Genomic DNA, 14,633 nt, shown 5'->3' with positions numbered 1-14,633 from the left:
TATCATTAGTGTGACTTAAGATTTCGTTAGGTTAACATCTGATTGCTTTACAACAAACTTTATTGATCATTTTATCACAATGGATCCATGAAAGGACTGAACACCTTCTAGGGCAGTCATACTTCGGGAAGAAGGCTACACATTCAAGGAAATTGGAAGAAAACTTGGCAATGGTGCTACAGTGTCTGGCATCCAGAAGGTATGGCAGAAGTACAAATCCACAAAATCTTGTAAAGGAACACTTAGGACTGGTAGAAAACCTAAAGTAAGTCCAAGAGATGTGAGGCAGATTTGTCGATTAGCATTGAAAGATCAAAGGAAATCTTCTAAAGAGAACATAATTTCCCACATAGAAATTATTATTTATTGTTAAAATATTCAGGATTTAATATAATACCTTTATTATAACCCCATAATTAACTAATCAGTAACGAGTAACATTTTCAATAAATTGTGTAAATCTGTGAATCAATGCAGATGTTATAATAATTCAGTACAAAAACAAAAAGTTTCCAGAATTATGGCCACCAGTGTATACAGTCACGAAGCTCAATATGTAGGGAATATGCATCCATAGATAGTTGCTAACCACTAGGATCGCTACTATCGCCTCATCACAGACAATCCGTAATAGTACCGGCACTCAAGCTTCGTGACTGTAGCCTGTATGCTAGACTGTGGTGTTACTTCAGGTTGTACAGTAAGCGCGATTTGCCTAGCAGAGGAGATTCATTACTTCTGTTCCTTTCATTTATTCGTTTCTTCCTGTCCGTTGTTTTTCTGCATCTTATTCCGTTGTTGCATTAGTTTATCTTTCGTCCGGTTATTTTGCCTGATTCCATTGTTTACTTTCTTTTATTTCTATTGTTTATCTTTCGTTCCATTATTTTTGTGTTATTTCATTAAATTTATAAATATTCTCACCATTCGTGAGCTGCCACAAGGGACAAAGAGTACTTAACCACAGAAATTTTTACAAGTTCATTGAACCATTTATTTTGTTTTCATAATGAAATTCCTACAAGTACATAGCTGCAAATAATTTTTTTGAGATTAGTGGAAATATATCTATTTTTATTGATTAAAGTTCTCGTTAACACTTTGTTAAAAACGTAAAATTTACTCTGTCACACGTTAAAAGTGTTAAAATTGTTTAGAAAGGTATTTACCTTCGACAGACGGCCCGTTTCGACGCAGAGAAAATAATGTACTGGCATCGATATGTAGATGACATAATAGTCTTCTATAATGGAAACAAAAGACAAATAGAAAACCTACATCAACAACTGAACAAAATACACCCCAAATTAAAATATACAGTAGAAATGGAACATAAACAAGCTATAAACTTCTGAGACATCACCATAACCAAAACAAATAACAGACACGAATTCAAAATATATAGGAAACCCACTACAACCACAACACACATACACAATTCATCAAATCATCCCATACAGCATAAACATGCAGCTTTCCGTACAATGACACACAGATTAATTAATATACCAATGAACAATGACAACTACACTGAAGAATTAAACACAATAAAATATATAGCACAAGACAATGGGTACAACCCTAACATGATAGACACACTAATAAAAAAGGCAAAACAAAAACAGACCAAACCAACACAAACAGCACGCGAGAATAAATACATAACATTAACATATCACAATACGAATACCCACAAAATCGCAACTTCATTCAGAAAACTGAAGTACAAAATTGCATACAAAACAAATAATACAACACAGAAATACTTAAATAACCACACTAAACATTCAAATATATATAATTCAACTGGAGTTTATAAATTAAAATGCAATAGTTGCCCACATTTGTACATAGGACAGACAGGAAGATCCTTTCACACAAGATACAACGAACATATTAAAGCTATAACCAAACCTTACATTACATCAAATTATGCAGATCACATTATCGACAATAATCATGACTACAATAATATAGAAACAGATATGGAAATTTTACACATCACACCAAAAAGTTTACAGTTAAATATCCTAGAACAATACGAAATATATAAGAATACAATAGCACACCCACATACATACTTAATACGCAACTACAGTTCAATACGCACACATTGTTTGACATCATAATACGTCATAGCATACAGACAGCCAACCCCCACCATAGGAACAACACACCCCCACCCCTACCATCGACAACTGCACATCGCAGAGCCAAAATCAGCATTGGTTCAAGAGACACTGAAGACGACGACAAATAGCATCGAAACGGGCCGTCTGTCGAAGGTAAATACCTTTTTAAACAATTTTAACACTTTTAACGTGTGACAGAGTAAATTTTACATTATTTTTAGAGAGGTAAGTGTTACAAAAAAGTAAAGAATGCTACTGAACTTAGTTTGATTTCGAATATAGGTGATGCTTCAGGAGAGCAATTGACCCTTTCAATGCAGCTAAGGTTACAATTGGAATAATAGATGTAGGTATTCCAAGCCTCTTAAACACATCTTTCATGAAGAGAGTAGCGGTACCTCTCGCTCCAACCAGAAGTCCGATTACTTCAAGCTCTCCTAGCTGGTACTTTTGGAGATAATAGGGAATGGTAGGATTGTAGATATTCTTTTTTTCATTATCCACTTCTGCTGGCTGTTCCTCATCCTTTCCTTTCTATGAGTTTCTTACTTTCATTTCAACGATTCTTTTTTCTACTTTTATTCCACTGACTTTCTTACCTTTTATTCCAGTGCTTTTCTCGCTTTCATTGCTGTGTCTTCCTACTTTTATTCCACTGATATTTTCCTTCTTACGACTTTCTTACTTTTATTCCAGCGATTTTCTTCCTTTCATTCCACTGAACTTTCTTAATTTTATTCCATTGATTTTCTTATTTTAGTGATTTTTTTTATCATATTCCAGCTATTTTCGTGCTATCATTCCAATGACTTTTATATCGTAGACGTACAAGCAAAATGCATTAAGTAAAAAAAAATATATTACTTGTAAGGAAAAGGCGTTTGAAAATTGTTGACAAAATTGAATCCTCAAAATTTTATTTTTAGTAAGATGTTTTTCTCTTTGCGTGTTTATCATTTCCGTCCTGAGTTAACACATAAAGTATCTATTATGTACTACATTATATACGCCTTTTTCTCAGAAGTAATATCTTTCACTTAATGTGTTTTGCTTGTAAATCGACGATATACCCAGTGATTTTCTTTATTTAGTTCCAATGATTTTCTTTCTTTAGTTCCAGTGGTTTTCTCTCTTCCTTTAATTCCAGTGATTTTCTTTCTTCCTTTAATTCTAGTGATTTTCTTTCTTTAATTCCTGATTTCCAATATTTCATTTCGTTCCCAGACATCGTCTTTCTTATATTTGTTTATTTTTCTTTTTCATTGCAGCGAATTTTTTCTCCCGTGCTGGAATTGCCAAGTCGGCCGTTAACAGAAACCTTGATTTAGTTGATGACACTAAATATATTTTTTTCTCATTGCAGTGATTTTCTTTCTTTCTTTCTTTTTTCTTTCTTTCTTTCTTTTTTCTTTCTTTCTTTCTTTCTTTCTTTCTTTCTTTCTTTCTTTCTTTCTTTCCTTCCTTTTCCTATATGCAAATTTCCTGCTTTTTTGTCTCGTTTTTCTCTTTATTTAGTCCACACCTGTGGAGAAACGGTCAGCGCGTCTGGCCGCGAAACCAGGTGGCCCGGATTCGAGTCCCGGTCGGGGCAAGTTACCGGGTTGAGGTTTTTTCCGGGGTTTTCCCTCAACCTAATACGAGCAAATACTGGGTAACTTTCGGTGCTGGACCCCGGACTCATTTCACCGGCATTATCACCTTTATTTCAGTCAGACGCTAAATAACCTAGATGTTGATACAGCGTCGTAAAATAACCAAATAAAATTAAATTAAAAAATCTCTTTATTTAATATGTTCTTTTTCTGCTTTCTATTTTATTTCCTTGTTTCTCTGCTTGTTGTTTGTCACCTTCTTTACGTCTTATTTTCCTCTTTTTGTCTTTTTTTCTGCATTTCTCCCCTCACATTTTCCTTAATATTTATTTATTTTGTTTTTATGCTTCAATTTGTTTTTGTATTCTCTTCTTCCTCGTTTTTCATTTTATTTCTTATTTTGTTCATTTCCCTTATTTATTTCTATTTCTTGTGTCCTCTTTACTCTTTTTTCTTTATTTAATTCATTGTTTATCTTTTCGTTCACCCATTTTTTCTTACTTTTTTATCTTTCCCATTTCTTTATTTGTTACCAGTTTTTTCCTCTTCCCTCACTTTCCATTTCTTTGTATCTCCTATTGCTACTTCACTCCCTCCCTATTAAATTCAGTGGCGTAGCATGAAATTTTGAGCAGGGGAAGCTAACTCAAATTGTCTTTCATGCAATATGAGAAAACGTATTACAAAAATACAGTCTTAAAATAAATAGTAGTCAATGTCAAGTCAGCAGTCGAAGATTGGTTGGAACCTCGTAAGTAACACCAATAAGGCATGACCTCAAATGATACGTAGTAAAATATGATTTCACGGTTTACACATATCTCTAACAAATAGACACGTATACGTATAACATTAGCTCACTCCCTGTCATACTTACAGAAATCACAATATTAGTATCATTACGTAAGTATGCGTCTGTCTTTTGGTTGTGTCCTTCATTGACAGCAAGGGAGTCGGTCATTTGTTTTTTAAATCACACTTTTGTTCGTAAGTCAGTTTTGATAATACAATTGTCCTAAAAAAAAATTCAAGTAAATTGGTGTCAGGAACTGTTATTTCGCTCATTATTTATTATATCAGCCACAATGCACACTAACACTTCAACTGAACACAACTGACGAAAAGGGATAACTCGGAAATTACTTACTTTAAATGTTAAAGCTAGCTTCTTGCGAGCCTTGCGACTAGGGTAGTTTAGTTAGAAAGGGATGGAAAATCTGCGGGGTGGATTACACAGAAGAAACCAGTCTGCTTGGAAGCTGGTGTGTGCAGGCTTCTTGTTTACTGCTGCATCACAAATCATCCTGAGCTGCCGCATCACAATATTTAACGCGTAAATATAAATTCTATTAAAATTAATAAATATTTTTCTCCATAAACTGTAGGTTTATTATGAAATTATTATTAACTGGGGAAGCTGAGCTTTTTAGCTTACATTGACGCTACGCCACTGATTAAATTTCCCTTGCCTCCCAGTGTTCCAGTCCAGCCACGTAATCACTGAATACACTGACCACGCACCGTAGCGCTGAATCTTGAGCAATATCGGCGAGGGCGTAGCGCGCAGGTAGCGGATGTGCATGCTGGATGGCCGCCGCCTCTTGCGTCAACACGGACACACAAGGTGTCGCTTTGTGCTGGAAGACCAAGCTTTGAAATAAATCCGGAACATTGCAGCTGGCGCGAACCCGGCCTTCCAATGCGAGGGGCAGGATGTCTGCATGAATATTAATGAATAATTCGCTAGTCATGGTTCACGTTGCGTGAAAGCCACGACCGCGGGTTCGAAACCCGTCTCAGTCATGCTTGTTAGTCCGTTATCAATGCAATGTCCTGAGTTGCCTCACGGCGTTGTGCTCACCCTTATTGTAGGAGTCCCACTATTATTCGTCTGACTTTGGAGTGATAGGTCCAGAACAGAGGTCTGCATCGGACGTTTTCTCTCGAGCGCCAAGTAGTTCATAGCATAATCCGTTAGATAGCGCACATGCATGATGGGTAAAATTGTCACGAGCGATAAAGCCTCGAACGGTATAAGCCGAGCGTTAGACATTCGTTCTTGTTACAGTGATGAACTGTGTAGTAACATCATAGATGTTTATCATTTTAAAACTTTGCAGTGTTTAACTAACGTCTCCATAGTACAACTACAAAACTTGCTTTAAAATGTAATATAAATGTTGTAGGTAAATGTTTTTTTTTTTTTTCTTTCCCCCACACACAGGAGTGATTTTGTTTTTGCCACATCTGATAGATGTTATTGGATGTAAATGTAATTATTATAGACGGAGAACGCAATCACGATAATGCAAGAACTGTATCAAGTTTTCTAGTAATAATAATAATAATAATAATAATAATAATAATCTCTAATAATTAGAGTATCAATATTTGCGTCTGTAACAGTTGTGCAGCATGATTATTCGTTTTATTATATTTTCTGTGACGTTATCTCTATACTAATATTGTTATTAATCTACTGCTATATCAATAATATTTTGTAAAACGTTTCTACATTGTCGCAGTATATAGGCGGAACACTATGTATGGACCTATCATATTATATATGTGGTAAATCAAATATTGAATAATTTTTAATTAGCAATAATAACTGTATATCGAAGTTTTTCATACTATTTATAACTTCATGTTCCTGTTTTGGTACGTTCCATTGACTGTTCCATCAAACGTTTGTCATAAACGCAGAAAATAAAGCCTTATTTTTACCGCGTGAGCAAAACATATGTGTATCTTATCTGTCGCCTTCCATACAAGATAAGACATGTCGGTGAGATGACCTTGTACTGTGCTTCTATTTATTACGAGCGTATCACAACCGATCTTATCTCACTCGAGGGTGCGACACTCGACCGAGTTCAAGCGAGCGATTTAACTCCAATGCAGCACTCTGTTCCAGAACAAATGAATCGGTTTTTCGAGAAACTCCGTAAATCAAATTTTAACAAAATTGAGTTTATTACGAATTTCTGTTCTATAGGGATAGATATACCATTTTTTAGAAAAATACCACAAGTAAAACGGTATTTCTGGTGTGACATGTGCGTTTGAAAATTAGGTTTCGTGGAGAAGATTGACACAAAATGAACAAAACTATAGCCTAAGCTGTTGTGTTTGGTAAATTAATTATTTTGTGTCTGAATTTTAGATTTGTTAGAATAATGTTGTTGTCTTTTGTGAAAGAGAATGTCATCGAAATGATAGCTGTCCATATCTTGGATTTAAAATATCGGCATCCTAATCAATTCATATTAACAAAAAAGAAACTGTAAATTAATGTTAAAAAATACATAATGAAATTTTAAAAAAGAATATTCTGCGACAAGATGTGGTGGCTATCAAAACGATAAAAATTTATTGAAAATAAATAATATACATTGAATATTATAAAGATGAATAGAGATGGTGATTGATGATGTTCAGTGAAGATTTTAAAATGGTTGATGCAATTGTCTGAAGAGTCTTATCAGGAACCTTTTATTTTCTGAGGATCTCCAATGTAAATTTGGAATTGTTCTTCGCACACCAAACATAAGTCCAATGACATTCCAGTCTTGAATATTATATTTATGACTGAGATCATCACAGCATGGAAGGTAAATAGCGCGTTTCTCTTCGTGTACTTGCGTTGGTTGATCTTCATTAATTTCGAACCTTACAGTGGGGTCAAGAATGACACCAGTTTTTTTTTTATCTCGGTCAATTATTATGATGTCAGCACGCCGTGTAGATCCTTCCATTGAACTTCCTCATATACTTCGTATTCACCATGTTCCCTTAATCTGTTAGCAATTATTGAGCGGACTGTGTTATGTCTGTCAATTCGCAGTAATTCGCCCTGAGGGCAGAAACCTAGCACGTGGGGTAATGTTTCAAGCTCATTGCATCTCCTGCAATGGGTATTGCTAAGGCTTCTACCGGGGAGAGATCTAACTGCGTTAACATTGGTGCTCATTTTAATGGCCTCGGTCCATTGGCCACAAGATAGGACTTTTCTTATTGCTAATCCAGATGTTACTTTTTTCCAGTGAGAGTGGAATGTAATTCCTTTATTAATGTATTAATTTATGTATTAATGCATGATATTATTTCATGCAGAACTTTATTATTTCTGTCCTTAATGATATTTCATACAGGTTATAGTGAAGTTTGTTCACATTAAGTGAAAGTTAGGAAGTCGTCCTCTAAATACTGGTTTTCAGAATCAAATTCGTATTATTTTTTTTATCAAATTTTCAATTAATTCATGAAATAAAGTATTGTTTTGTTAAATCTTTACCAGATTTTGAAAACCCCCATAAATCAAACATTTTTGAACATGGATATTTAGTCATATTCTGTTTAAAAAATATTATTTTGCTTATATAAATATTCGTTATGTTTTTTTTTTCAAACATTTTTCATTTCGAATATTCCAGTTCTTAATCCTTAACTTGGCAAAACTTTATTTCTCACACTAGTTTATTGAACCTTGTCGGACCGTAAAGAAAACAACTATCGCAATGTCCATATTTTATATGTTGTACAATATTATAGTATTGTGAAATTTTAATTTTCCTACCAATTTTTTCTATTGTTCTATTAAAATTATAGCATAATAATATAGTCTATTATCCTGTTGTATCCTATAGGATACGGTGTCAATTTAAGAGTTAACTCATGCATTTCAATTAAATTGTTTTTTGTGTTCCCCAAAACTTTGTATTTCGTGACTTAAGGAGTTTCTAAAAAAAAAAAAACGATTCAAATGCAAACGTGATTGAATGAATTTAGCCATTTTGTCGTTTAATGGGCAAGGCCTCCTGCAAACATAAGGTGAATAAAAAGTGTGGCACTGCTTGTAGCTTTAAGGCCCATTCACAATGAAAATTAAACACAAACATAACGTAAGCATAAAACCTTGTGTCCATGTTATTTAATGAAAGCATTCACAATGAATTACATAAGCATAAACTTAATCTTAATCATAAGACGTTAACATGAAAGTTTGCAAACTCCAAACTTTCATGCTTATGTTTATGCGATTTGGAAACAGTACACAAGCGGAAAGCGTGTTTTCTCTTTTTGTTTGACATCTCATGGGCTTTGCCTACAGGCAATATTTTGATCTATTGGCCGTGATGATAGCTAGGCGCGCGACATGGAATCATATGACGAAAAGTTGATTATTTTACATCTCCGTTTCTTTGATTTCAAGTATTGAGCGCCATATACTGATGCCATTGTAGTTATTAGAAACATAAATTGAATAGCTACATCGTCAGTCATTGTGCAATTCTCCATTTTTATGTAATATATTCTGTAGTTTTGTTGATTCGGTATTTTGTTTCCACACACGTGTTATGTTTACGTTATGTTTAATTTTCATTGTGAATGGGCCTTGGCTACTTAAGTTTGTGGCATATGTTTATGTGCTTATGTTAATGTTTACGTTATGTTTAATTTTCATTGTGAATGAGCCTTTACTATTTTTAATTTTCTGAACAAAAATCTACATTATATACAAAAGTTATAAGTTTATTTTGATCATGTTTTAAAAAGTATGTTTTTCTTTCATTAATTGTGTACCAAGGAGTCGTCTTTTTTTTTTAATGACACTATGTACATATTTTTCCATTTTTGGATTCTTCAGGTCTGAAAACTTACCTAAAAATTGCCTCGTATTTATGATCCCATTGTATGTGTACATAACAAAGAAAACTGCTTGAGTATATCAGTTCATCGCTATGGAGAATAAGAGAATCATGAATTAAGTAGTTGTAGTCATAAGATAATCAAAAACAATTGATTAACATTTGTTTTTGAATACGCCGCAAGAACTGCTGGGGCCTATTTCACGAAAGTACAAATTACAATAAAATGTGTATCCCCTATACACGCCATGAAGACGCTTTCTTGACGTCGACACTCAATGAGGTGTTGTGGTCGGCATCACGCTCTGACCGCCTTTTACACCCTGGGAAGACCCGATACTCAATTTGATAGGAGACTGAGTGAATGTCGGGGCCGTTCTGACGAGAAAAATCCTGCCACCACCTGGAAGTGATCCCAGGACCTTCCAGTCTGTAGCCTTTTGCTCTGCGAACTGAAGTACTCGCCCGCCTACAAAATATTACCGATAATGAAAGCAAATTTGAATTCTGTGTCATTACTTGAGGCTGGCTAAATCCCCCACATCTAAAAACATGCTATGGCAGAATTATATTTATTAAAGTGTCTGCTGTTAACTTGTGTAATTATTTCTGGCTGCTGGTCTTCACTAATTAAGAAAACAAAGGAAGTAGATTTCTTTCTTTATAATTAGTAGCCTGGCGTACGTCATATTCTGGTACATACAATTATCCCATTATGAAACGTGTCATCATTTTTGACTCCACAGTTCGAGAAGTATCGTTGCTAAGACGATTTTCCATCCAAAACCACGTCCATGATATCTACAACGAATGACATTATCGAATTTAAAAGGAGATTTTCCAAAATTTTAGGTCGAAGACCCTTTATAAATTCGGATACTGTGTAAATTTTACTTTCTCGCTAGAGAAAGAATTGTGATGCTGCAAAAAAAATCGATATCCGGGAATGATGTACATATATTTTTACTAAAAAAAAAAGAACATCTTTATTTTGAACCAAAATTACAAAATGGCGGTAATCTCGAAATCAGCTCAAATTTATTATTTATTATTATTATTATTATTATTATTATTTGTGCTGAACTGTTATTGGCCCTAGGCTGTTGCACAGCACAATAAATATTAGTAAAAAAATAAAATAAATAAATTATTATTATTATTACTATTATTATTATTATTATTATTATTATTATTATTATTATTATTTGTGCTGAACTGTTATTGGCCCTAGGCTGTTGCACAGCACAATAAATATTAGTAAATAAATAAAATAAATAAATTATTATTATTATTACTATTATTATTATTATTATTATTATTATTATTATTATTAGTATTATTATTTGTGTTGAACTGTTATTGGCCCTAGACTGTTGCACAGCACAATAAATATTAGTAAATAAATAAAATAAATAAATTATTATTATTATTATTATTATTATTATTATTATTATTATTATTATTTGTGCTGAACTGTTATTGGCCCTAGGCTGTTGCACAGCACAATAAATATTAGTAAATAAATAAATAATTATTATTACTATTATTATTATTATTATTATTATTATTATTATTATTATTATTATTTGTGCTGAACTGTTATTGGCCCTAGGCTGTTGAACAGCACAATAAATATTAGTAAATAAATAAAATAAATAAATTATTATTATTACTATTATTATTATTATTATTATTATTATTATTATTATTTGTGCTGAACTGTTATTGGCCCTAGGCTGTTGCACGCACAGTAAATATTAGTAAATAAATAAAATAAATAAATTATTATTATTACTATTATTATTATTATTATTATTATTATTATTATTATTATTATTATTATTTGTGCTGAACTGTTATTGGCCCTAGGCTGTTGAACAGCACAATAAATATTAGTAAATAAATAAAATAAATAAATTATTATTATTATTACTATTATTATTATTATTATTATTATTATTATTATTATTATTATTATTATTTGTGCTGAACTGTTATTGGCCCTAGGCTGTTGCACAGCACAATAAATATTAGTAAATAAATAAAATAAATAAATTATTATTATTACTATTATTATTATTATTATTATTATTTGTGCTGAACTGTTATTGGCCCTAGGCTGTTGCACGCACAGTAAATATTAGTAAATAAATAAAATAAATAAATTATTATTATTACTATTATTATTATTATTATTATTATTATGCCAGACGTCATGATCTCGATTACTTATTCTTATGTAAGGTCCTTAAAGGTGACATTAATTGTCAATCTTTCTTAAACAATGTCAGCCTTCGTATTCCTATGAAGGACATGAGACATCACAAACTCTTCTATATTAGAAATTCTAACTCTTCCTCTCCGGTCTCCAGATGTATTAAACATGCTAACTTACATGTGGGCGATTTCGATCCATTCAATGTATTAGAATATGGCAATGTCTTTGCTAATATTATTTGCATAATCCTTATACACAACATAAGAATCAACTCCTTTCCCTAATATTTTATAGTATTAATTCTTGTAAATTAATTATTGTAATGCATGTTCTTTATTTTGTTGTTAACTCAATTATTTAATTTGTACCATAGTTGTTCATTTTAATGTATTAATTGTATAACTGTGCTGGACTTTTATTGGCCAATGGCTGTTGTCGAGCACATAAATATCAATAAATAAATAAATAGATTATTATTATTATTATTATTATTATTATTATTATGTTGTAATATAATTAATTAATTTGAGGGGGTTATTCCTTCATATATTTCGAACAAAAAGGTTTAATACAATGCATATAGATTGTTAGTTGGGAGGCCGGAGGGAAAAAGACCTTTTGGGGGCCGGGACGTAGATGGGAGATAATATTAAAATGGATTTGAGGGAGGTGGGATATGATGTTAGAGACTGGATTAATCTTGCTCAGGATAGGGACCAATGGCGGGCTTATGTGAGGGCGGCAATGAACCTCCGGGTTCTTTAAAAGCCAGTAAGTAGGCCTATATGTCAGCTTATAGATTCTGACTTCTTCTGTGTAAAACCTTACAATTGTACCAACAAGACGTTAAATAATATGAGCCTTTTTTCCGTTAACTTTCGGTAAGCTTATCTAAAATTTATATTTATTTTCGTAATGTTGATCAAGACTTAAGCTATCTGTATCGATAAGGAATTTGAAATGATAATGGCATGCCAAACAGAGGTACACACACAAAACCTGCTTAACCCTTCCCCAAATAAATTTTCACCGAGACTTCAGAGATTCGAATCCAGGTCGCCGGCCTTCAAAGCTGACGCTGTACAATACCTTCTGTGTTTATTACATTTAATGAGAAAGTGAAACCCCTGTTACTTGGCACACAGACTGGATGCGTGTTGTCCATACCAGATTTTTCATCGCCGTTGCCTGGAACTCCGAATAGGTAGGCGATGACGTCATGTCAGGTGTGGTAACCCTTACGTCAGTATTTTAGCGTGTGTGTCAGATTCAAGGTATTACAGAGTCCCAAGGCAGTTTCCTGCCTCCCCCTCCCTGCTTTTTAACTATCGTGGTTATGGTTTTCGTGCTCTGGTGGTGATAAATATCGCCTGCTGACTGTACAGTCAACAAAAGCGACAGGATCCTCCATTAGTCCACGTTAATCGTATCGGCTTTGAAGCAGGGATATCTTTATTTATGGTTTTAGCACTCGATGTGTAAATGGAAATGAGAGCCTGAATGTTGCTTAGCAACCGTGTGCAAGGCCTCCTTTGGCAGTACACAGAGAACCATAAAAAATACGAATGGGATTTCCATTCATCGTAACAATATTAAAATTCAGGAAGGCATTGTTCAGTATTTCCTTATTGAGAATCATTTTCGAAGGCTACTAATGATATAAATAATTCATTAACGTGTAGGCTGTATTAGTAGGGTGCGAATTAACGTTTCTGATGAGGGGGGGATAGAATCTTAGATAGAGAATACCATACATAAAATTATTATTATTATTATTATTATTATTATTATTATTATTATTATTATTTTAGGAGAAAATCGACAAACTATTACGGAAAATACGGGAATTTTACTTGAAGCAAGTAAAGAAATAGGTTTGGAAGTAAATCCCGAAAACACAAAGTATATGATTATGTCTCGTGACGAGAATATTGTACGAAATGGAAATATAAAAATTGGAAATTTATCCTTTGAAGAGATGGAAAAATTCAAATACCCGGGAGCAATAGTAACAAATATAAATGATACTCGGGAGGAAATTAAACGCAGAATAAATATGGGAAATGCCTGTTATTATTCGGTTGAGAAGTTTTTGTCATCTAGTCTGCTGTCAAAAAATTTGAAAGTTAGAATTTATAAAACAGTTATATTAACGGTTGGTCTTTATGGTTGTGAAGCTTGGACTCTCACTTTGAGAGAGGAACATAGGTTAGGGTGTTTGAGAATAAGTTGCTTAGGAAAATATTTGGGGCTAAGAGGGATGACGTTACAGGAGAATGGAGAAAGTTACACAACACAGAACTGCACGCATTGTATTCTTCACCTGACATAATTAGGAACATTAAATCCCGACGTTTGAGATGGGCAGGGCATGTAGCACGTATGGGCGAATCCAGAAATGCATATAGAGTGTTAGTTGGGAGTCCGAAGGGAAAAATACCTTTAGGGAGGCCGAGACGTAGATGGGAAGATAATATTAGAATGGATTTGAGGGAGGTGGGATATGATGATAGATACTGGATTGGTCTTGCTCAGGATAGGGACCAATGGCGGGCTTATGTGAGGGCGGCAATGAACCTCCGGGTTTCTTAAAAGCCGGTAAGTAAGTATTATTATTATTATTATTATTATTATTATTATTTATTATTATTATTATTATTATTATTATTATTATTATTATTATTATTATTATTATTAAAATTTATATTGGGACTGGAAAACAACGATATATTGTGCCTGAGTATTCGATTATTACATAAATGACATAATACTCTTGTAGTGCAGATAATTCATAATGTCTTACCGAAGTTCGAATCCCGACAATTTCTGCGGTACAGTATTTATGATGGAAAAAAAGGTGAATCGAGGGATTTTCTGCTGGTACTTGGACTGGCCTTCCTCATTGCATCATTCTGTTACATAATTTCACAGACTCGCACTATGTTTTATAGCGTAGGACAGTAATTGGCTGATAACTACGCACCCACCACCTTTCAGGAGAACTCAGCGTGGCGGGAAGCGGCCTTTACGAGGTAATGGC

General features: G+C 33.4%; 1 protein-coding gene and 1 long non-coding RNA gene across 2 annotated transcripts in view; one reads left to right on the top strand and one right to left on the bottom strand.

Moving 5' to 3' along the window:
- LOC138700979 (leucine-rich repeat flightless-interacting protein 2) overlaps positions 1–14,633 on the top strand; it is a 238,267-nt gene that overhangs the window by 70,327 nt on the left and 153,307 nt on the right. The window lies entirely within an intron of this gene.
- Positions 1–14,633, bottom strand: part of LOC138702181 (uncharacterized) — a 79,908-nt gene that overhangs the window by 21,166 nt on the left and 44,109 nt on the right. The gene's annotated exons all lie outside the window — the stretch shown is intronic.

Source organism: Periplaneta americana, chromosome 6, assembly GCF_040183065.1.
Source record: "Periplaneta americana isolate PAMFEO1 chromosome 6, P.americana_PAMFEO1_priV1, whole genome shotgun sequence".
In the NCBI taxonomy this organism is placed as follows: Eukaryota; Metazoa; Arthropoda; class Insecta; order Blattodea; family Blattidae; genus Periplaneta; species Periplaneta americana.
The sequence above is the reverse complement of the archived record's forward strand: the minus strand, read 5'-3'. Positions and strand labels throughout refer to the sequence as shown.